We start from the raw sequence: 25,632 nt of genomic DNA, 5'->3' as shown, positions 1-25,632 counted from the left end.
TCATGTGCTGCAGTCATGGACTGTGCGGCTGGTCCCGGCGGAGGTTCGAGACCTCCCTCGGGCATGGGTGTCTGTGTTTGTCCTTAGGACAATTTAGGTTAAGTAGTGTGTAAGCTGAGGGACTGAGGACCTTAGCAGTTAAGTCCCATAAGAATTCTCACACATTTTTTGAACTCACTGGCCGGCTGGCTTTTCAGAATGTTTCTGTTTACGTTCGTCTGAAACAAGCGTATTCGTGCAGAGCCGCGGACGAAAAAACTAGTAGATAAACAATGGGGAAAAGTAAGCTATACGGACGTTCTTGGCCGATGTACCGCTGTTGCGACTGCTCAGACGTACCTGTCGCGACGAAAGCGTAATGAACTCTAAACGCCGTGCAACCGTGTGACACAGCCGCGGGTGACGCACTAGCGGCGAATCGCAGCAACAATTCCTGTCAGAGCTTCGCCTCTTTAAGACGCCACGGCAGAGACGTGAAAAGACTCGTAGCGGTGCATAATGCGCGGGCAATTATCCGCAGCTCGCGAAAGCCTTCCGCCTCTGGAACCTGTTTACGAAGTCCCAGTCACCCTGTGCACACTCAGCGCTTAGACACACACGCGCTCACTCGGCCACAGTGACACACGAGCGCACACACACTATCGCAGCTGTGGACTCACTGACCTGCCCGCTGTTTATTTTCCTCGAACTCTGACGTCAACAGCTGTTCAAAGTTTCCCAAAAGATCCTTTGCGGCTCTCCAGTCTGTCCGTGGACGCGATGCGCTGCCAACTGGAGGTAAGGTAGCCGCTGTAGTCACATAACGACGCATCTCTCGCTCTGCTTCGCTTTTATAACTGTCGTTGTTTACTGATAATCCGGAAGAGGCTGACACGTTACCACACCGAAGCTTGTAAACTACACTACTGGCCATTAAAATTGCTACACCACGCAGATGACGTGTTACAGACGCGAAATTTAAGCGACAGGATGAAGATTCTGTAATATGCAAACGATTAGCTTTTCAGAGCATTCACACAAGTTTGGCGCCGGTGGCGACAGCTACAACGTGCTGACATGAGGAAAGTTTCCAACCGGTTAGCCCGCTGGAGTGGCCGTGCGGTTCTAGGCGCTACAGTCTGGAACCGAGCGACCGCTACGGTGGCAGGCTCGAATCCTGCCTCGGGCATGGATGTGTGTGATGGCCTTAGGTTAGTTAGGTTTTAATTAGTTCTAAGTTCTAGGCGACTGATGACCTCAGCAGTTAAATCGCATAGTGCTCAGAGCCATTTGAACCATTTTTGAAATACTGTGATGCTCTGGTGTCCTCTGTCGCATGTGCCCTGAAATTCAGATGTTTAGCCTGACTGCCACTACCCTACCAGTGCAACTAACAGTATAGGAACAACTCATTCAAATATAATTAATACAACCAAATTGGTGCAGGATGCTGATTCCGAGCACAACGGTACAAAGTCTGAATAACAAGTCTAATGATTCAAAGCACTATGGGACTTAACATCTGAGGACATCAGTCCACTAGGTGTGGAACAACTTAGACCTGAATGAGATTTTCACTCTGCAGCGGAGTGTGCGCTGCATCTCTCGCAGAAGAGCTTCTGTGAAGTTTGGAAGGTAGGAGACGGATACTGGCAGAAGTAAAGCTGTGAGTACCGGGCGTGAGTCGTGCTTCGGTAGCTCAGTTGGTAGAGCACTTGCCCGCGAAAGGCAAAGGTCCCGAGTTCGAGTCTCGGTCGGGCACACAGTTTTAATCTGCCAGGAAGTTTCAACTTAGACCTAACTAACCTAACGACGTCACACACATCCATGCCCGAGGCAGGATTCGAACCTGCGACCTTAGCAGCAGCGTGGTTCCGGACTAAAGCAGCTAGAACTGATCGGCCATAGCGGCCGGTGACAAAACAGGATATTTATTACTAGTTGTAGAATATGAAACTTCCAGCCATATTAAAACTGTGTGCCGGAACGAGACTCGAACCGAATTTTTCATATCAGCATACACTCCGCTGTAGACTGAAAATTTCATTCAAGTTGTAGCATATGTTTGACGTATTGTATATTTCCAACGAGAAATAATACACTACTGCCCACTACACCACGTAGATGACGTGCTACAGACACGAAATTTAACCGACAGGAAGAAGATGCTGTGATTTACAAATGATTAGTTTTCCAGACCATTTACAAGAGTCACCTATAACGTGCTGACAAGAGGAAAGTTTCCAATAGATTTCTCATACACAAACAGCAGTTTACCGGCGTTGCCTGGTGAAAAGTTTTTGTGATACCTCGTGTAAGGAGGAGAAATGCGTACCATCATGTTTCCGACTTTGATAAAGGTCGGATTGTAGCCAATCGCGATTCCGGTTTATCGTATCGCGACATTGCTGCTCGCGTTGGTCGAGATCCAATGACTGTTAGCAGAATATGGAATCGGTGGGTTGAGGAGGGTAATACGGAACGCCGTGTTGGATCCCAAAGGTCTCGTACCACTACCAGCCGAGATGACAGGCATCTTATCCACACGGCTGTAACGGATCGTGCAGCCACATCTCGATCCCTGAGTCAACAGATGGGGACGTTTGCAAGACAACAACGATCTGCACGAACAGTTCGACCACGTTTGCAGCAGCATGGAGTATCAGCTCGGAGATCATGGCTGCGGTTACCCTTGAAGCTGCATCACAGACAGGAGCGCCTGCGATGGTGTACTCAACGACGAACCAGGGTGCACGAATGGCAAAACGTCATTTTCTCGGATAAATCCAGATTCTGTTTACAGCACCATGAAGTTTGCATCCGTGTTTGGCGACATCGCGGTGAACGCACATTGGAAGCGTGTATTCGTCATCGCCATACTGGCGTATCACCCGGCGTGATGGTATGGAGTGCCACTGGTTACACGCCTCGGTCACCTCTTCTTCGCATTGACGGCACTTTGAACAGTGGACGTTACATTTCAGGTGTGTTCCAAGCCGTGGCTCTACCCCTCATTCGATCCCTGCGAAACTCTACATTCCAGCAGGATAATGCACGACCGCATGTTGCAGGTCCTGTACGGGTCTTGCTGGATACAGAAGATGTTCGACTGCTGTCCTGGCCAGCACATTCTCCAGATCTCTCACCAATTGAAAACGCCTGATCAATGGTGGCCCAGAAATTGGCTCGTCACAATACGCCAGTCACTACTCTTGATGAACTGTGGTGTTGTGTTGAAGCTGAATGGGCAGTTGTACCTGTACACACCATCCGGGCTCTGTTTCACTCAATGCCCAGGCGTATCAAGGCCGTTATTACGGCCAGAGGTGGTTGTTGTGCGTACTGATTTCTCAGGATCTATGCATCCAAATTGCGTGAAACGTGATCACTTGTCTGTTCTAGTATAACATATTTGTCCAATGAATACTCGTTTATCATCTGCATTTCTTCTTGGTGTATCTGTTTTGATGTCCAGTAGTCTAAAACACCATCAGATGAGCGTACATGAGCAAACAGCCGCACATGTCCCTGAAACCCCTTGTTTAGTATTACGTGTTATTATGCAGCTTATTTATCAGTTCTCGGAATCAATTGCTGGAATTTGTGTTTACATGTTATCGCAGTCACAGTTGCTGTCTACATCTACATCTACATCTACATCTACGTGATTACTCTGCTTTTCACAATAAAGTGCCTGGCAGAGGTTTTCAATGTATCGCCGTCAAGCTGTCTCTGTACCGTTCCACACTCAAACGGCACGCGGGGAAAACGAGTGCTTGTTCGCGGCCTGATTTCTCTTATTTTATCGTGATGATCATTTCTCCCTATGTAGTTGGGCGCCAACAGAATGTTTCCGCAATCGATGGAGAAAACTGGTGATCGAAATTTCGTGAGAAGATCCTGGGGCAACGAAAAACGCGTTTGTTTTAATGATTGCCACACCAATTCCCGTATCATGTCTGTGACACTACCTCCCCCATTTCACGATAATACAAAACGAGCTGCCGTTATTTCTACTTTTCCGATCTCATACGTCAGTCTCATCTGATGCGGATCGCACACCGCACAGCAGTATTTCAGAATATGGCGGAAGGCGTGGTGTAAGCAGTCTCTTTAGTAGACCTATTGTACCTTCTAACTGTTCTGCAATAAATCAGTGTTTGCTTTGCTCCACCCACAATATTATCTACGTGGTCGTTCCATTTTAGGTTATTTGTAATTGTAATCCCTAAGTATTTAGTTGAATTTACAGCCTTCAGATTTGTCTCACTTATCGAGTAATCGAAATTTATCTGATTTCTTTTATTACTCATGTGAATGACTTCACACATTTCCTTATTGAGGGTCAATTGCCAAGCATCATACAGATATGTTATCTAAATCATTTAGCAAGGCGTCTTGATCATCTGATGACTTTACAAGACGGTAAATCACAGCACCATCTGCAAACAATCTAAGACGGCTACTCAGATTGTCTCCTATGTAATATGTAGCATGGTTACATTACTGAGGAAAGCTAAGCGTCAAGTGTGTGGATGAAGAGGGCGACAATGAGACAGATTGTCATAACATTCCGAGGAAGATTTAATAAGGCATCACCAGGGGAGGCTATACTTCATGATTGGGAAAGACGTGCTTTTTTGCTTTCGGCAGTGTTTAAGACAGGCCGCGGAGTGGAAGGAAGAAGATTCGAGAAGAAATACGTGGTGAAATCTCTGCTTCATTTAATCTACTGTGAAGTCGACTCTTAGACGTGCTTCGGATCTCGGTATATCGAGGACAGCAATGTAACATCACACAAAAAAAGAATTTAAGGTCAGACCGTTTCGAGCGACGTTCGCAAAAGAATTTTCGGATATAGACAAGAATGAGGCTTCTTAACGTGCCGTGTTTTGTTAACTCAGTTTGAAAATGCAGTGACCACTCCGAAGATTATGTTACTAGACGAATTTGCCATTTATCGTAGCTGATGTACCAGAAATACTGTCTTTGGGACCAAAAAGTATCCTGATTACAGAGTCGAGTGAGAAAGGAACCAACCTCGAATAATAATATGGGCAGCGCTGATATCACATGTGCTTGGACGGTACACTTTTGAAGGGACTGAATGACGAAAGCTATTGTGGTGTGCATACTGTAAGACCTTCGGTACACACACCATCAGATTATTTGACTTGTCAATCTAACGAAGTAGGCGAGTGTCAGCAATATGTCTCCTGGTCTTATCGTGGTGTGTTTATCTGTCGTTAGGTTAGATGATAGAAATGCCACTTGCACGCTTAGAGTAGCAGATTGACGGTGACCAACTTTAAACAGAACTTAATTAATTTTCACACACATTTATTAAAATAATAACAAGCATAAACCTTACTTAACTTGATTCTGGATGCTATTTACAATTGACAATTTTAAGTTCCTTTGGTCTTGGTACGTTAACCTTATTCTCACATACCTCTTGACAAAGTGTCTATACATTTATCTTCATGGCTATGTACAGGAATATGATAATCTTATTAGGTGCAGACTGAAACTTGACAATAAACTGGTACAGACTAATGTAGACTGCTACAGACTGGTGCAGACTAATGGAGATTAATGCAGACTGACTAATCGGAGGTATGTACACTCGTTATAATACATCGCGGGTTCAGGTATCACTGCGCGAGTGTGATTCGCGAGGAGAAAAGGTTCTACGTTAGCAGCAATCTCATTCGCTGCGTTACATATTAATACGCGGATCGGGGGAAGCAGAATTTGGTCCGTCTCTAAGGCAGCGCCATCTCTTAGTCCGGAGGCGGACGAGCGCTGCGCCTGCGCTGTTGTGCTTAGCAGGGCGCGCTCTATTGCGAAAATTGTTGTGTACGCGCTGACTACGAGGAACTATGTACACAACAGTTATTTACATGTAATACAAAAATTGTTGACACTAGGGCTGCTGATAAAATATCGATATTTCTCTCCAATAAATATCGATATACATCGGCGATAAATCCTCTCAGATACATCGACAGCAAAACGGCAATATCGAAAGCCAACATTTTTATTTCATACTATATTTTTTCACAATTTCCTGAAAATATGTGAAATCGTTCCCTTGAAATTGTAGTAGGACATAATTTTACTTTCACTGTGTGATGGAGAGTTACTAATTTTTGAGCTTTCATCACGTCCAGTCTTTCTCTTTGACTGTGTGAGGCAATGTATATTTGGCACAAAAGATGTCCAATTGCACTTGGGGGCTGTGTGAATGCAATAACAAGATTTCTAATGTTTAGAAGCAGCACACTATGTGCGTTAAAAAACAATTTCTCATCCAAGCAGTGTGCCTTTTTTCACATCGGCTTTCTTTAGTAACAGTTTCTGAAACTGATGAACAAAAATTTAAGTGACGAGATCGGTTTGTACGGTGGGCGGGGACATTTGAAAGGAAATGCTGACGTAATCTGCTCACGGCGCTAACAAAAGAAACCGCGACATTTAGCTTAACCACGCAATTTTGACACTATAGCTGTTAAGTCGCTGGCGTTTGCAGAAATGAAAAGAACACAAGGTGTCGATATGAAGTGTTCCACACAAATCCGACATGTGACGAAACCAAGCGACGGACCATCGGACACATTTTATTGTGCCACTTAGATGTAGCACTGTTATCAAAGTGGTTATCGCCAGGCGTGAACGTAAAACGTTTTCCTTTCAATTCTTGATCTTAGCATGATAGGCAATCTGCTAGTTTTTTTCTAAACATACAGCTAAAAAACTGCCGGTATATTTACAATATATAGCCGATGTTCTCATAGCCAGATACTCCGATACATTTTCCTTTAGTCAGGGTGGTCCATTGATAGTGACTGGGCCAAATATCTCACGAAATAAGCGTCAAACGAAAAAGCTACAAAGAACGAAACTCGTCTAGCTTGAAGGGGGAAACCAGATGGCGCTATGCTTGGCCCGCTAGATGGCGCTGCCATAGGTCAAACGGGTATAAAGTGCGGTTTTTTTAAATTGGAACCTTATTTTTATTACATATTCGTGTAGTACGCAATGAAATATCAATGTTTTAGTTGGACCACTTTTTTCGCTTTGTGATAGATGGCGCTGTAATAGTCACAAACGTATAAGTACGTGGTATTACTTAACATTCCCCCAGAGCGGATGGTATTTGCTTCGAGATACATTACCTGTGTTAAAATGGACCGTTTATTAATTGCGGAAAAGGTCGATATCGTGTTGATGTATGGCTATTGTGATCAAAATGCCCAGCGGGCGTGTTCTATGTATGCTGCTCGGTATCCTGGACGACATCATCCAAGTGTCCGGACCGTTCGCCGGATAGTTACGTTATTTATGCAAACAAGAAGTGTTCAGCCACATGTGAAACGTCAACCACTACCTGCAACAAATGATGATGAGCTAGTCGGTGTTTTAGCTGCTGTCGCAGTTAATCCGCACATCTGTAGCAGACAAACTGCGCGACAATCGGTAATCTCAAAAACGTCGGTGTTGAGAATGCTACACCAATATCGATTGCACCCGTACCATATTTCTATGCACCAGTAATTGCATGGCGACCACTTTGACCGTCGTATACACTTCTGCCACTGGGCACAAGAGAAATTACGAGACGTTGCACGCGTTCTATTTAGCGACGAAGCGGCATTCACCAACAGCGGTAACGTAAACCGGCGTAATATGGGCTATTGAGCAACGGAAAAACCACGGTGGCTGCGACAAGTGGAACATCAGTGTCCTTGGCGCGTTAATTTTTGGTGCGGCATTATGGAAGGAAGGATAACTGGCCTCCATTTTATCGGTGGCAATCTAAATGGTGCAATATATGCTGATTTCCTACGTAATGTTCTACCCATGTTACTACAAGATGTTTCACTCCATGACAGAACCTCGATGTACTTCCAACATGATAGATGTCCGGTACATTGCTCGCGTGCGGTTGAAGCGGTATTGAATAGCATATTTCATGACAGGTGGATTGGTCGTCGAAGCACCAAACACTGGCCCGCATGTTCACCGGATCTGACGTCCCCGGATTTCTTTCTGTGGGAAAAGTTGAAGGATATTCGCTATCGTGATCCACCGACAACTCCTGACAACATGCGTCAGCGCGTTGTCACTGCATGTGCGAACATTACGGAAGGCGAACTACTCGCTGTTGAGAGGAATGACGTTACACGTATTGCCAAACGCACTGAGGTTGAGGGACATGATTTTGAGCGTTTATTGCATTAATGTGGGATTTACAAGTAACCACGCTATAACAGCATGCGTTCTCAGAAATGATATGTTGACAAAGGTACATGTATCACATTGGAACAACCGAAATAAAATGTACCTACGTTCTGTACTCTACATGTGTCGTTCAGGGCAGTAGCCACGTGTTTGGCATGTGTTGACTTATACAAAACAAGACAGGTATGCGGTGCATCGGAGTATCATAATGCCGTTGCACAAGTTTGGATGGTTTCAGCTCTGCCCCACTGTGTTCTGGCGAGTTTTCTCAGTAGGTTGTTCCTGGTGGAGACTTTGACACAGGGCAGAGGCCCTTCAAACAGCTACACAGATGGTTTATGAGTATCTTGTCGACGATCAGAAAATCAACTTGTAAATCGGGTATCACTGCTTCGGATTTTACATTATTTCAAGGTGTACTTTCCTCTTATGACAACTGTAAGTGGGATAATGATCTGATAAGGCGTATGTGCACTCGCTGAATCAATTCAGATCTATGGGGTGATTCACGAAGATAGGCACATATTGTAATATGATATTCTACAACACGATAAAAGATGACAGCCAAAACAGTTTCAGGATAAAAATTTATTAAAATTCTTGACCAAGGTTTCGGTACATACAAATACACCTTCATCAGAAGTAAAAAAATCCTGAACAGGAAGACACTTTCATTAGAAAAGCCTTAGAATCGGAAGTGAGTTTTTCTTTACTTTCTTTATTGTGATTTCATTCCCGTGCCCCATACGGGCAGGGGAGGGCTTTCAGCGGCACAATCCGCCGCTCTTCAGCCGAGTGACACGACAACTAAAACAAGAATGAAATGGTACATACATAAGGAGATAAAAAAAGGGAACATAAAACAGAGTAAGGGGAGAAAATGGAGGTAAAATATACACTGAGAAGGAGACGTTCATGGGGGACAGTTAAAAAAAGTCACCAGGAAGTTAAAAAACACAGTTGGCGATTCTTAAAACACAGAGAAGACACTGAATGCGCAGGCACAGGTTAAAAATCGGCCACAGTAGTAAAAACACTCCGGAACAACACACTTAAAACCCACTTGAAGCACACACGACGAACAATAAAATTGCCAGTTGGGACCTGCCGAAGGAAAATGTCCGAGAGTATGGAAAAGGAGGGGAGAGCAAGGGGCAGCTGGGGAAGCGGCGGGATGAAGAGAGGAAGGGCCATCAGTGGGTTCACGAAGAGGCAGGAGACACGTGAGGCAGGTCGGGAGTGAGAACCACAAAAGCTTAAGTAACAGTGAAATTACCAGAGTAATACAGGCACAAAATATTTTAGTTACTTACTGCAATTACATCATGCAATGGAGATTAATAAAACAATGGTGCCAAAGGCGACGCCAATAATTAAGACATCTTCTCCATTTGTACGACATGACTATGGGCACAGGGTCAATGCAAACAGTTTAACATCAGTACTTCACTTATGAACTATCGAGACAAGAGTGTGAAAGCACTAGGGCAGATGGTTTCACCGAGAGAGGGCACGTGTGGTATGTGCCAGACACTCGCGCATATCAAAATCCCTTAACAGCTACATAAGCGCATCAAAAAGTTATTAAAAATTGTGTTAATTCAAACTTTCTGTTTTAATAAATAAAACCTATCAGACCATTTAAAAACATTCATGTAAAAGAGAGAATATGGAACCAATTTACCTGTGTCCTAGTGATTCCCGGCGGGGTCAGGGATTTTCTCTGCCTCGTGATGGCTGGGTGTTGTGTGACATCCTTAGGTTAGTTAGGTTTAAGTAGTTCTAAGTTCAAGGGGACTGATGACCATAGATGTTAAGTCCCATAATGCTCAGAGCCAGAGCCATGTGTCCTAGTGTCAAACAGATGAAGCTTGCGCTATGGAACACCTAACGAGAGAGGGAAAGAGTGTAATGCGCGATTTTTTTCTTTTTTTTTGTGGTGGTGCTGAAGTCTGATCAACTTCGTTGATTTTTACTTATGTAGGAAATGGAAGGGGTAAAAATTTTCTCTTTATTGATTTATTCTTCTTTAAGCTTTAGTTTGGGCACACAGAAGGGTCCTTTAACTCGCTGCTTTTGGTGTGTGATTGAAAACATGTGTGTAGAAGTGCTAAAGGACTTTATGTCCTTAAATTATGGAGAATTACGTAGGGATATCATTTATGGAGGCCCAAATACTATCGCCTTCGGTACTTTACGTTTGTGGTTGCGTAAGCGTTCTACCAGACCTACTGTGGTGAGTATCATTTCCAACTTCCGAAATAAGGTTCGTGCCTTCTGCTTGACCTTGTCTGAGAGGTAAGATTCGCTTAAGGCTCGATGAATGTCGCGATTTCGGATCCACCACTGGGCGCCAGTGATCCATCGTAGGCTCTGCACAACCTGCAACTTCTTGTAGTTAGTGGCACACGTAGTACCCCAAGAGGTCGATCCATAAAAAATAGATGGTTCGACTGTGGCATGGTACAACTGGGGTTTTGCGCGTTGGCTGAGGTACGAGCTCTTCAGAAATGGGAGGAGAGCTCCCAGCATTTTGAAGCCAGACGTCTTCTTCTCCATAATGTGATGACTATACAACAGTTTGGCGTCCAGATGCACTCCCAGGTATATTACAGTTGTTGCCCAGGGGAGCGGCTTGTCTGATATCCGTAGGCGTTCTTTGAAGACAATAACTTTGGTTTTCTCTGCATTCACCGGTGAGTCCAGGGGTCCACTAAATCTAGTTGGCGCTGCATCCGTGTGACTTGGTGGTCCATTCTGGTGCCTGCAGTCAGGAGCGCTGTGTCGTCGGCATAGAAACTGGCAGTAACGTGTGGCACCGTCGGGAGGTCGTTAATGTATAAATTAAACAGCAGTGGAGATATGACCGATCCTTGTGTAAGTCCTTCAAGGACAGGCCGCATTGTTGAATTCTTGTCATCAATGCGAACATATAATCTGCGAAGTAATGCGAGAGAATCTCGCGTAAAGTAGGCGGTGAAATACATACTAGCGAAAACAACCAAAATGTTAGAATAAAACGAAACCATCTGTCGTTGTGAATAAAAACATACTAGTTAATTAACTACACACACACAGATCGAAAATCACAAACAGCAAAAATAAAAATACGTAAAATAAAGAAATAAGTTCATATTATAAACATAGGTCTGCAAACATTTAGTTACGGAATGGTGGCTAGTAAAAGATTTTGCCTTAAATATAGCAACGTCGTTAATATGAAACCATTGCAAAACTGTACGATTTCCATTTACTTAGTTGTTATTGATCTGGTGAATCTAATAAAACATGTCCCAGACTTGTATCTGCAGTAGTTTTCAAGAATATCCACAGAAGCAAAGAAGTAATTTCGTAAAAACTCTAACTTATTGACTACTTGGCACAATTTCTTTTTTAAATTCCAGAAACTTGCACTATGTTTTCAACAGAAGCTGTCTAGAGTTTAATTTTGGAAAAATTATGGTAATAACGTTAGCGTGGTTCAAATGACTCTGAGCACTATGGGGCTTAACTTCTGAGGTAATTAGTCCCCTAGAACTTAGAACTACTTAAACCTAACTAACCCAAGGACATCACACTCATCCATGCCCGAGGCACGATTCGAACCTGCGACCGTAGTAACGTTAGCTGAAACTGTAATAATGTGTCAGATAATCTGCTTTTATTAATACCAGAGCACACATACATTCATGTTAAACCGGAAGAAACAAAGCTAAGTGTTAAGGAAGTTGTACAGTGTACATACAGTTTCAAAATACATTCACAATAAATGTACAAAAATGTCTCGACCGAGTTCAATGCACTTGCTAACGCGTATATGAACAAATTTTGTAGCTCGTTTCAGTTTCACAGGGTTGTTCATAATTTTGTCTGTAACAACCTTTGCTTCTCTGGAAAACTACTGCAGAAACGTGTTTAGGACATGTTTTATTAGACCAATTACAACAAAATAAATGGAAGTCGTGGTTCATTTTAACTTCGCAAAGTTCTGCCATGGTTTGATACCAGCGAAGTTGCTTAATTTCAGACAAAATTTTTACTAGCCGCCTCTCCGTAACTAAATATTTGCGGACCTATGTTTATATGAACTTTTTTGTTTAGTTGCAGAATAACATATTAAAATATTTGCATATGTTTCTGAATCACCCTCTATAACTACGTCCAGAACAGATCTTTTGCTCCAAACCACTATGAGGTGCATGGCAGTGCATATTTCCCTTTCTATGGACTGTTAGCGCATTGAAGGCGACTGCTTTCAGCCGCAGCTCTTCGATATTGTAGCCATAGAATGCCTTTTTTTCGTTCTGTGCAGAGCACAATATTACATATCTAAACATTTAAAACTAGTCGCTTAGTTCTGAACCGAACTGAAAGCTCAACAGCCGGCCGGGGTGACCGAGCGGCTCTAGCCGCTACAGTCTGGAACTGCGCGACCGCTACGGTCACAGGTTCGAATCCTGCCTCGGGCATGGATGTGTGTGATGTCCTTAGGTTGGTTAGGTTTAAGTAGTTCTAAGTTCTAGGGGACAGATGACCTTAGAAGTTAAGTCCCGTAGTGCTCAGAGCCATTTTAATTATCTTGACTGGAAACATGTTACCTGGTCGAACGAAATCTTAACAAGATCTGACTAAGTATCCCTGTATCTTTTCTTTCAGACGGCAGTATATGACATGTAACTGTCTCATCAGCAAAAACTCTGAGAGAAATATTAGCATGAAACTTTACTGGGACAATCATGAAGTTTTTTCTACATCTCGTTTCATTTGGAAATATACACTGAACAGCCAAAGAAACGAGCTGCCAAACATCGTGTAGGGGCCCCGCCAAAACGGGGAAGTGCCGCAACACGAAGTGACACAGACTCGACTAATGTCTGAAGAAGTGCTTGAGGGAATGGATACCATGAACCCCGCAGGGCTCTCCATAAATCCGTAAGGGTACGAGGGAATCGAGATCTCTTCTTAACAACAAGTTGCTAGACATCCTATGTACGCTCAATATTGTTCATGTCTGGGTAGTTTGGTGGCCAGTGGAAGTGTTTAAGCTCAGAAGAGTGTTCCTGGAGCTACACTGTAGCAATTCTGGAAGTTTCGGGTGTCGCGTTGTCCTGTTGGAATTGTCCAAGTCCGTCGGAATGCACAATGGACACGAATGGATGCCAGGTGATCAGACAGGCTGCTTACGTTCGTGTCACCTGTCAGAGTCGTATCTGGACGTATCAGGGCTCCCACATCACTCCATCTCCACACACCTCACACTGTTACAGAGCCTCCACCAGCTTCAACAGTCCTCTTCTGACATTTAGGGTCCACGGATTAACTCATACACGTCCATCCGCTCGATCCAATTTGAAACGATACTCGTCCTACCAGGTTACATGTTGCCAGTCACCAGCAGTCCAACGTCGGTGTTGACAGGCCTAGGCGAGGCGTAAAGCTTTGTGTCGTGCTGTCATCAAGGGTACACGAGAGGGCCTTCGGCTCCGAAAGCGCATATCGACGATGTTGGCACGCTGACACTTGTTCATGCTCGGCATTGAAATATGCAGCAATTTGCGTAAGTGTTGCACTTCTGCTAAGTTGAATGATTCTCTTCAGTCCTCGTCGGTCCCGTCCTTGCAGGATCTTTTTCTTGCCGTAGAGATGTAGGAGATTTGATGTTTTAAAGGATTCCTAATATTCACGGTACACTCGTGAAACGGTCGTACGGGAAAATGCCCACGTCATCGCTATCTCGGAGATGCTGTGTGCCATCGCTCGTGCGCTGACTACAACACCACGTTAAAACTAACGCAAATCTTATTAACCTGCCATTGTAGCAGCTGTAACTGATCCAACAACTGCGCCAGACACTTGTCTTGTACAGGGTGTTACAAAAAGGTACGGCCAAACTTTCAGGAAACATTTCTCACACACAAATAAAGATGTTATGTGGACATGTGTCCGGAAACGCTTAATTTCCGTGTTAAAGCTCATTTTAGTTTCGGAGTCTTAGGGAGCGCGGAATATTCTAGCCTATGACTCGCGACTGGGGAAGACCTAGAACGACGAGGACACCTGCAATGGACGAGGCAATTCTTCGTGCAGTTGACGATAACCCTAATGTCAGAGTAGTTGCTGCTGTAAAAGTTAACGTTGACCACGTCACTGTACGGAGAGTGCTACGGGAGGACCAGTTGTTTCCGTACCATGTACAGCGTGTGCAGGCACCATCAGCAGCTGATTGACCCCCACGGGTACACTTCTGCGAATGGTTCATCCAACAATATGTCAATCCTCGTTTCAGTGCAAATGTTCTCTTTACGGATGAGGCTTCATTCCAACGTGATCAAATTGTAATGTTTCGCGATCAACATGTGTGGCCTGACGAGAATCCGCACGCAATTGTGCAATCACGTCATCAAAACAGATATTCTGTGAACGTTTGGGCAGGCATTGTTGGTGATGTCTTTATTGGGCCCCATGTTCTTCCACCTACGCTCAGTGGAGCACGTTATCATGATTACATAGGAATACTCTACCTGTGATGCTAGAACATGTGCATTTGCAAGTACGACACAACATGTGGTTCATGCACGATGGAGCTCCTGCACATTTCAGTCGAAGTGTTCCTACGCTTCTCATCAACAGATTCGGTGATCGATGGATTGATAGAGGCGGAACAATTTCGTGGCCTCCACGCTCTCCTGACCTCAACCCTCTTGACTTTCATTTATGGGGGCATTTGAAAGCTGTTGTCTACGCAACCCCGGTACCAAATGTAGAGACTCTTCGTGCTTGTTTTGTGGACGGCTGTGATACAATACGCCATTCTCCAGGGCTGCATCAGCGCATCAGGGATTCCATGCGACGGAGGGTGGATGCATGTATCCTCGCTAACGAAGGACATTTTGAACATTTCCTGTAACAAAGTGTTTGAAGTCACGCTAGTACGTTCTGTTGCTTTGTGTTTCCATTCCATGATTAATGTGATTTGAAGAGAAGTAATAAAATGAGCTCTCACATGGAAAGTAAGCGTTCTCGGACACATGTCCCCATAACATATTTTCTTTCTTTGTGTGTGAGGAACGTTTTCTGAAAGTTTGGCCGTACCTTTTTGTAACACCCTGGCGTTGCCGTATTCTTCCTGTTTGCACATGTCTCTATTTGAATATGCATTAGTATATCAATTTCTTTGGAGCTTCAGTGCATTAGGAATGCTTGAAAAGTGGTTTGCAAACTAAAGATATGTAAGAGCTTTGTGAGACAATTTTTTTTCCGTTGAAAATCCTGAAACGAACGAGACGTTGTGCTACGTTCGCTCATATGCACTCCCCCACACTATTATGCAGCCTCGGCTCTTGAAACCACAGAAATTTGTATAACACCCTCCGCGTTTACAACACGAATCTGCCGTTTCCGTAAACCTGTTACGAGATTTTTCCGAAATTGATATTTAATGCATCAAACCAACGTAGCCGAAGCCGTTCATTTAACAGCTCTCCTGTTATACCGATTTTGCACTGCAGAATCCACCGATCGGGCAGCAAATACCAGGTATTCAAATTTCGATCACGGGGCCCGCCTGATTGGGTAGCTTTACTGAAGATCCCCCGCTGTAGATCACTCTGACATCGCTGCACCGGCGAAGCGTGTAATCATCCAAAAGAATTACACTGGATCAGCGGTATTGATTATCGTCCGCGCTACACTGTCGCTCATAAGACGCCCAACACGAATCCCCCGTGTTTAATACGGAGCATCAGCATGGCTTACAGACGAACCGAGAACCCAGATCAAGAGTTACGGCGCAAAATACCTGGGATGTGGGAGCATAATTAAGTTTTTCCTTTTGAGGCATCTGTCTTGTGAGAAGATTGTTGAAATACACTCGTGCTCATAAATTAAGGATAATTGCAGAATGTGGTGCCACACAACGTGGCACTACGCAAAACTGGCGCTAATGGCATAGGCACATAGGGAACACACACGACACCGGTCTCTAAGTCCACAGTATTGGTGATAAGTTGAGAAAACCGTCACAAAACACATGGGCTACGAAACACCACCGTTTCCTGCGCATGTACCCCGACATCAACACGGGATATGATCACCATGAACACGTACACAGGCCGCACAACGGGTTGGCATACTCTGGATCAGGTGGTCGAGCAGCTGCTGGGGTATAGCCTCGCATTCTTGCACCAGGGGTGTGAAGACGTGCAGTGATACGTCGACCGAGAACATCCCGGACGTGCTCGATGGCGTTTAGGTCTGGAGAACAGGCAGGCCACTCCATTCCCCTGATATCTTCTGGTTCGACGTACTCCTCCAACATGGCACCTCGGTGGAGTCATGCGTTATCATCCATCAGGAGGAAGGTGGGACCCACTGCACCCCTGAAAAGGCGGGTATACTGGTGCAAAATGACGTCCCGATACACCTGGCCTGTTACAGCTCCTCTGTCAGAGACATGCAAGGCTTTACGTTTCCCACACCATCGGACCACGCCGTCCATACAGGTCCCTTTCAAGGACATTAAGGGGTTGGTATCTGGTTCCTGGTTCACGCCAGCTGACAACCCAGCGAGAATCACTGTTCAGACAATACCTGGACTCGTCTGTCGGCTAAGTCCGCTTCAAGGTCACCCGCCTAGCGAGCAAACCAGAGGGCCGACTTTAAAAAAAAATAATCTCTAGAGCGGTCTGGCGCGACCCATAACCACCTAGATCAATGTTTTGTTTTATTTTTTTTAGAAAGGAGATAAGGAAAGGAGATAAGGAATTTTATTGTCTATAATATATCATACAATCATCATTAATCTTTATTTTACAATTGCCATTGCCAACTTTGGCCCATATAAACAAGTACTCATCAGCGTTTAGTTTTTTCTTATTTCTTGTACTCAAAACAAATGACATGCTCGGAACTAGTGTACCATAAGGCTGTTTGGCCAATAGTCCTGTAGTCTCTGAAATACTCCATGTCTTCCATGTGGGAATATTAGCATCTGGAAAAGCTTCAAGGCCACCATAATCTGCTTGATTGCCCCACACTACAGCAAGTGTGAGCCAAGTACTGCCTCCAAACACTGCCTGTACATCACAGGTAAAGTTCAGAGGAAGTCCACGAAAAACATTGGGGCCTCCAATTAACTGCTGCTTATTAAGTATGGAGTATGGAGTATTTCAGAGTGTTAACGTGCCACAGCAATGCCTCTGCGACGTGCATGGCGTCGTCGCTGGCGGCGCAGTGTACCTGTGTATCGCAGCTTGAAGGCTATTGATATTGACCTTGCTGGTCAATTTAATAAGCAGCAGTTAATTGGAGGCCCCAATGTTTTTCGTGGACTGCATCTGAACTTTACCTGTGATGTACAGGCAGTGTTTGGAGGTAGTACTTGGCTCACACTTGCTGTAGTGTGGGGCAATCAAGCAGATTATGGTGGCCTTGAAGCTTTTCCAGATGCTAATATTCTCACATGGAAGACATGGAGTATATCTGAGACTACAGGACTGTTGGCTAAAGTGCCTTATGGTACTCTAGTTCCAAGCATGCCATTTGTTTTGAGTACAAGGACGAAGAAGAAATTAAATGCTGGTGAGTATTTGTTTATATGGGCCAAAGTTGGCAATGGTAATTGTAAAATAAAGATTAATGGTGATTGTATGATATATTATAGACAATAGGACCACTGCTCCAGTGACCATGTACTGTGTTCTTGACACTTGGGTTTAAGGGCTCTCCTGTGACCAGGGGTCAGTGGAATGCACCTTGCAGGTCTCCGGGCGACTAAACCGTGTCTGTTCAGCCGCCTGTAGACTGTGTGTCTGGAGACAACTGTTCCAGTGGCTGCGGTAAGGTCCCGAGCAAGGTTACCTGCAGTACTCCGTGGCCGTCTGCTGGCACTGATGGTGAGATATCGGTCTTCTTGTGGTGTTGTACACTGTGGACGTCCCGTACTGTAGCGTCTGGACACGTTTCCTGTATGCTGGAATCGTTGCCATGATCTTGAGATCACACTTTGTGGCACACGGAGGGACCGTGCTACGACCTGCTGTATTTGACCAGCCTCCAGTCGCCCTGGTGTTCTACCCCTCATAACGTCATCGATATGTGTTCGTTGAGCCATTGTCAACACACAAACAACATTAGCACGTCTGAAAACGTCTGCACACTTACTCGCTGCACCGTACTCTGACATGCACCAACACACCTCTGCCTGTGTGGACTGCTGCCAGAGCCACCTTGCGAAGTCCGAAGGTCAAATGCACCGCATGATCATACCCCGTGGTGATTTAAACCCGCAAACCGCCCACCAGAGCGTTGTTTCACCATGTATCAGCATTATACTTAATTTATGAGCATGAGTGTACTTCATCCTTCTCTCCCCCGTGCTAGCCTTCTAACCCTACCTATACTTAACAAGGCCCGTCGAACCCACCTGGACGCCGTAGCGTATTTTGCACAGACTTGCGCTCCTTCTGCCAATTGTATTACACCGAAGAAACTGGTACACCTGCATAATCTGTGTAGGGCCTCAGCGAGCACATAGAAGTGCCGCAACGCGACGTGGCATGGACTCGTGTAATATCTGAAGTAGTGCTGGAGGGAAATGACATTTTCAATCCTGCAGGTCTGTCCGTAAATCTGTAAGAGTACGAGGGAATGGATATCTCTTCCCAGATATGCTAAATAATGTTCATGTCTGCGGAGTTTAGTGGGCAGCGGAAGTGTTTCAACGAAGAAGAGTGTTACTGGAGCCATTCTGCAGCCATTCTGGACGTGTAGGGTATCGCATTGTCCTGCTGAAATTGCCTAAGTCCGTCGTAATGCACAATGGACATGAATGTATGGAGGTTATCAGATGCTTAGTACCTGTCACCCATGGGACTCGTATCTAGACCTATCAGGGTCTCATATGACTACAAATACACACGCCCCACACCATTACAGAGCCTCCACCAGTTTGAACAGTCCCCTGCTGACACGCAGGGTCCATGGGTTTCCATACCGCTACACGTCCGCTAGATACAATTTGAAAAGAGACTCGTCCGACTAGGAAACATGTTTCCATATCAACAGTCGAATTTCGGTGTTAAGTGGCCCAGGCGAAGCGTAAATCCTTTCCTCCTACAGTCATCAAGGGTATACGGTTGGGCCCATATCGATGACGTGTCGATGAATTTCTCGCACATTAAGGCTTATTGATGGATTCCTGATATTCACATTACACTCGTGAAATGGTCGTACGGGAAAAGCGCCAGTTCATCGCTATCTCGGAAATGCTGTCTCCCATCGCTAGTGCGCCGACTATCTTGATAACCTGCCACTGTAGCAGCAGTAACCGATCTAACAACTGTGTCAGACACTTGTTTTATATAGGCGATGCCGACCGCAGCGCCGTATTCCGCCTGTCTACATATCTCTGTATTTGAATACACGTGCTTATACTAGTTTCTTTGGCACTTCAGTGTATTTGACAACAATCATTTCATCCACAAATGTAAATATTTTATACCAAATGCTTTCTCTAGACGTTTATGTGTAATAAAAATTTTACAGATAGGAGATAAAGTAACCCATGGAGACAGCGCAAAAAATGCTGAGACATGCCTGAGAAAAACAAAACTACAAAGGTGTCTTGCAAAAGGCGAAATTCCTCATCCAGTTTTCTTCGCAAGTATGAAAATAAGAAGAACTGCTATACCACATAATGTTTAATTGTACACACATTTTATTTACTATTTTGGATTTGTTGTTGCCTATCTTTCCCAAGCTCTCAGTAGTGTATTCTAAAAGGCCGGTTTCTCATCGCTTACAGTCTGTTAGCAACCACGCTGTTAGGCAGGGTTGGACCAAGGAACTGTAAATACGCACGCACGCACACACACACACACACACACACACACACACACACACACACACACACACACACACACAAACTGTGTCAATGTGTAGAGACCAGTGCTGGACGTTACACTGTGGACTTGATACTCACAGAACTTTGTCTCACTTACACACTGCACAGACCCCTGCTCCTAACAGCATAAGGCACTAAATAACCGTAGCTTCAGTATCTCGTTTCCTCCAGCAACATGCAAGATATGATCTCTCACGTTCCTGTGCGTGACTGGTTAATTAAGCACAGATATATGTCAAATCAGGGAAAAAATTAAATTTTCATTGCGTAATTTATTAAACGGGCTGTTTAAGAATAACAGCGTCAAGGTGCATAATAGAATTCTGGTTACAGATATATTTTTTTAAAAAAATTTGGGCGTCTGCACCTGCCACGCCTCCTCTTTCTGTGCTGTGATCCACACCTTTTCTACGCTAGAAATTTTTCGTGCGTTAATTTTTCGTTCACATAAACGAAACGAACTGCAGGTTAGTCTCGAAGGTTGTGAGAAAGATTATCTTTGTTTGCTGTTTTATTATCAATTTTTTTAATACTACATGCTACGAACTTCAGCATTTATCAACCTATATTGCTCGAAATTGATCGTAACGGCGGAAGCATGTTCCAGAAAGTGAGGAAATGTCACTTTTCACATGTGAAAGGTACAGGAAATTTATGTAACACTGTTAAAGATTCTGCTCCTAAGTGGGAACAACTATTTTCGGCAAATCCACTGAGTTCATCGAAGAAGAAAATCTGTGAAGGAATTGATGATGCTGTATACACTTAATGTTAAAAAACCAATATTGAAGTACCTAGCGCCGCGTGGGATCAGCCGAGAGGTCTTTGGCGCTGCAGTCATGGGCTGTGCGGCTGGTCCCGGCGGAGGTTCGAGTCCTCCCTCGGGCATGGGTGTCTGTGTTTGTCCTTAGGATAATTTAGGTTAAGTAGTGTGTAAGCTTAGTGACTGATGACCTTAACAGTTAAGTCCCATAAGAATTCACATACATTTGAGTTTTTTTTTAAGTACCTAGCCAAATCTGAACATCTGCAAGAATGTGCATGTGGGAAAACAAAGGATATGAAATTGAGAGCTACAATCGTCCAAAAACAGTATCTGTGACCTGAATTGTTGTAAAGATATAATTTCGTGTGATGCCTGTCTAGTGTTCAGTAGTGAAAATGTAGGTAGGATTAAGTGCCTGGAGACACTAGGCTTCCATCCAGGTGCATTCACACTCAAGACACTCAGAAACATCGACGAGTAGTGACTGGACAAAGCTCAAGTAGTAGAGGAAAAAAGATGCAAAGCTTGGCTGGGAAAAGGAGGCAGGGGAATAGATTAATCCAGGAAGACGAGGAAGAGAATAAAGATTACGGATACGGACAGCATGAGTCGCTAGAGGTTTAGCAATATTGTCAAAAATTGAAATGAAAACTCTAAATGCGAATTGCTGTAAATTGACTTTTTTGAGCTATAATGTACCTATTCCCAGAAACTATAAAAGCTAACATCCTGAAATTCGGAACAGCTCTTAAGAATTATTTCCTCAGTAATCCTATTCAGCACTTTTCCGCTATCATTTCTGTGAGAAAAGTTCTTCAAAAATTTGAGAAAAAACAGAGCAGTCCTAGGTAACACAAAACTCAAAAATTGGTTTGAAAGCAACTATGACCATCAACAAAAATCTGTTCCACACGTTTTATTAGCCTATTACACAGATGATATCTATGAAATTGTAGTTTCATTGCTTTATTAGCTTACGACAAACGGTGCGTTACAGAAACAATAGCAACAAAAAAATTAAAATCCTTATGAAATATTTGTCGACGCACATTTCCAGATAAAAATTGCACAGAATATGAAGCATTAGTTGTACTTAATAGTCTTCAATTTTTACAATTTTAGCTGGAATATTTTTGGAAATATGTATCTTTCAGTATAAGAATGCATTTTTTCCAATGTCTGTCCTTAATGATTTCCTGGTGTTCCCGGAGATATGTTTTTTCCATTCAATACACAATATTTCGACCGACAACCCAGCCGTCCACTTCGGACGGTGATAGTTTCGCTGTTGATACGTGCTCGCTACCTAAACTCCGACCAGACTGTCTCTGTCCTGTTTATACAGGTTGTAACAAAAATGTTCGGCACAAATTGAGGAACATAGAAGAAGAAATTATGTTACATGAACATGGGTTTGGATACGCTTTCTTTCCATGTTACAACTCATTTTCTGCGACGCATTAATCACGCGAAACCCACACGAACAGAACACACGGGAATACCACGTGCCAGTCTTTCTCACAGGAGAGCTTCAATATGACCTGTGTGGGCACTGATAGATGCATCGACCCGCCGTCGTAGTGATATCTGGAATGCGCTGATGTATCCCGGAGTGTTGCGTGTGGTTTCGCAACCATCCATAATACCGGCACGGAGACACTCAACATCTTCTACTGGTATTCCATACACAAGAGCTTCAAAATGCCCCCAGAAATAAAACCCCAACTGGTTTAGGTACTGAGAGCCTGGAGGCCAGATAAAGTGGTCCATTTCTAGCCAGCCCTGGATCTACGATGTTTCGCAATCAGTGCAAAAACTTGATAGTGGTGCACAGCCTCTCCCCTCGCAATCGAGCATTTGCGGTAGAACGTCAAAAATATTTAAATACTGATATTTTGAAAATATGTTCATTTTGTAGCGGAAATTTTTCTGAAGGTTTTGATGTACCGGGTGATCAAAAAGACAGTAGAAATTTGAAAACTTAATAAACCACGGAATAATGTAGATACAGAGGTAAAAATTGCCATACATGATTGTAATGACATGGGGTTCTATCAGAACAAAAAAAAAGAAGTTCACAAAATGTCCGAGAGATGGCGCCGGACAGCAAAACGTCAGTGACTGCGCATGACAATCTTATACAGGGTGTTACAAAAAGGTACGGCCAAACTTTCACGAAACATTCCTCACACAGAAATAAAGAAAAGATGTTATGTGGACATGTGTCCGGAAACGCTTAATTTCCATGTTAGAACTCTTTTTAGATTCGTCAGTATGTACTGTACTTCCTCGATTCACCGCCACATTGTAAATATTCGCAATCAACATGTGTGCATCTCAACAACAGATTCGGGCACCAATGGATTGGTAGAGGCGGACTAATTCCATGGCCGCCACGCTCTCCTGACCTCAACCCTCTTGACTTTCATTTATGGGGGCATTTGAAAGCTCTTGTCTACGCAACCCCGGTACCAAATGTAGAGACTCTTCGTGCTCGTATTGTGGACGGCTGTGATACAATAATCCATTCTCCAGGGCTGCATCAGCGCATCAGGGATTCCATGCGACGGAAGGTGGATGCATTTATCCTCGCTAACGGAGGACATTTTGAACATTTCCTGTAACAAAGTGTTTGAAGTCACGCTGGTACGTTCTGTTGCTGTGTTTCCATTCCATGATTACTGTGATTTGAAGAGAAGTAATAAAATGAGCTTTAAAATGGAAAGTAAGCGTATCTGGACACATGTCCACATAACATATTTTCTTTCTTTGTGTGTGAGGAATATTTCCTGAAAGTTTGGCCTTACCTTTTTGTAACACCCTGTGTAAAAGCATCTGTAATGAGAGAGAGAATCAGATGCGGCAGCAGTCGCAGCATGCTGATGTTACCTGAAAAGGCGCTTTTACTGAAGCTGTACTATCAGACTGGGGAATGTGCTAGTTCAGCGTTACTATCCTATCGGCATAGGAAGGGGATTCGAACGAGTAAAGGTCCGTTGACAAATGCAACTGTGGCGAGAATGATTTCGAAGTTCGAAGCCACGGTTTTTTAGACGATAGACGCCGTAGTGACCGACCGAGCACAAGGTGTAATGCTGCTGAGACAGTTCAGGAAGAAATGGAGACTGTAGCGGGTTCGTCTGTGCACGGGGAAGTCAGCGCTCGTGCAGTCGCACGTCGCACCGGCATTCCATACACTACTGTTTGGTTGGCACTGGGGTGTACTCTCCGATGCTATCCGTACAAAATCCATCGGCATCATGAACTGTTACCTGGCGATTTAGTGAAGCGGAGGGCATTTGCGGTGTGGTCGTTTCAAAAGATAGCGGTAGATGACGATTGGTTGAGTAACGTGTTGTGGACCCGGGAAGCTTATTTCACGCTCCGAGGCTCTGTCAACCCCCACAACTGCAGAATTTAGGCCACCGAAAATCCTAGAACTGTCTTGGAAACTCCATTGTACGACGAGAAGGTCACAGTATGTGTTGGATTTACCACATCTACCATTATCGGGCCTTTTTTCTACAAGGAAATGCTTGATTCTGGTTTTTTAGCTGCTACCGTGACGGGTGAGAGGTACGCCGATATGTTACAGAATCGCATCATCTCCAGCCTGGCTCATAAACACCTGTTGGAACGTACGATGTTTACGTAGGATGGTGCTCCACCCCATATTGCTAGACGCATGAAAGATCTCTTGCGCGCGTCGTTTGGTGATGATCGGGTGGTCAGCCGCCACTTTCGTCATGCTTGGCCTCCCAGGTCCCCAGACCTCAGTCCGTGCGATTATTGGCTTTGGGGTTACCTAAAGTCGCAAGTGTATCGTGATCGACCGACATCTCTAGGGATGCTGAAAGACAACATCAGACGCCAATGCCTCACCACAACTATGGACGTGCTTTACAGTGCTGTTCAAAACATTATTCCTCGACTACAGCCATTGTTGAGGAATGATGGTGGACATATTGAGCATTTCCTGTGAAGAACATCATCTTTGCTTTGTCTTACTTTGTTAGCTAATTATTGCTATGTTGATCAGATGAAGCGCCATCTGTCGGACATTTTTTGAACTTTTGTGTTTTCTTTTTTGTTCTATTAAAACCCCATGTCATTTCAAACATGTGTGTCAATTTGTACCACTCTACCTACATTATTCCGTGAATTATTCAGTTTTCAAATTTCTACTGACTTTTTGGTCACCCGGTATAAAACAATATCTATGAAGAAATGTAAGAAATGTTATTTGTAGTTGAGATGGAGACCCCTCTAGTAGCAACGTTGCGTACACTATCAACGCTTTGAAAACTCATCTTACTACTCGTTCAGAAATCGACTTAGAACATGTTCTAAAATGTTCAAAAACCAACAGGAATCCGTTTCAAAATCATGTGGATAACTGACAGATCTTCGTGCGCTAGATACTAAGCGCTTTGTGGTTTTTCTCTTCAAGGATATGAATTTGCTACCCCCTCAAATTGCCGCCAGGGGAAGATACCCCAGTTCGCCCCCCACCCCCCTCTGCGATCCCGCCTCATCCTAGATCAGGACCTGTCTCTACCTATCCGTCTCCTATTGAATCTTTTATTTAGAAGTCGACCGACATTAACACTAAAAACCAGGACGTGCTCCATCGTGCATGAAGTACATATTTTGTAGCACATCTAATGGCACATCTGCAAACAGATCAGGTAGAACATACTCTACGAAATTACGATGACTTTTCCCGTTGAGCGTGGCTGGA

At 44.2% G+C, this 25,632-nt stretch overlaps 1 protein-coding gene across 1 annotated transcript in view; it reads left to right on the top strand.

The window, feature by feature from the left end:
- Positions 1-739: 739 nt before the first annotated feature.
- LOC126293467 (uncharacterized) overlaps positions 740-25,632 on the top strand; it is a 203,385-nt gene continuing 178,492 nt past the window's right edge. Inside the window, exon 1 of the mRNA XM_049986710.1 lies at positions 740-777. The gene's annotated coding sequence lies outside the window, so the exon portion shown is untranslated. The remainder of the gene's footprint in view (positions 778-25,632) is intronic.

The sequence above is a fragment of the Schistocerca gregaria genome, chromosome 10 (genome assembly GCF_023897955.1).
Source record: "Schistocerca gregaria isolate iqSchGreg1 chromosome 10, iqSchGreg1.2, whole genome shotgun sequence".
Lineage (NCBI taxonomy): Eukaryota > Metazoa > Arthropoda > Insecta > Orthoptera > Acrididae > Schistocerca > Schistocerca gregaria.
This window is presented reverse-complemented; position numbering and strand designations above follow the sequence as displayed.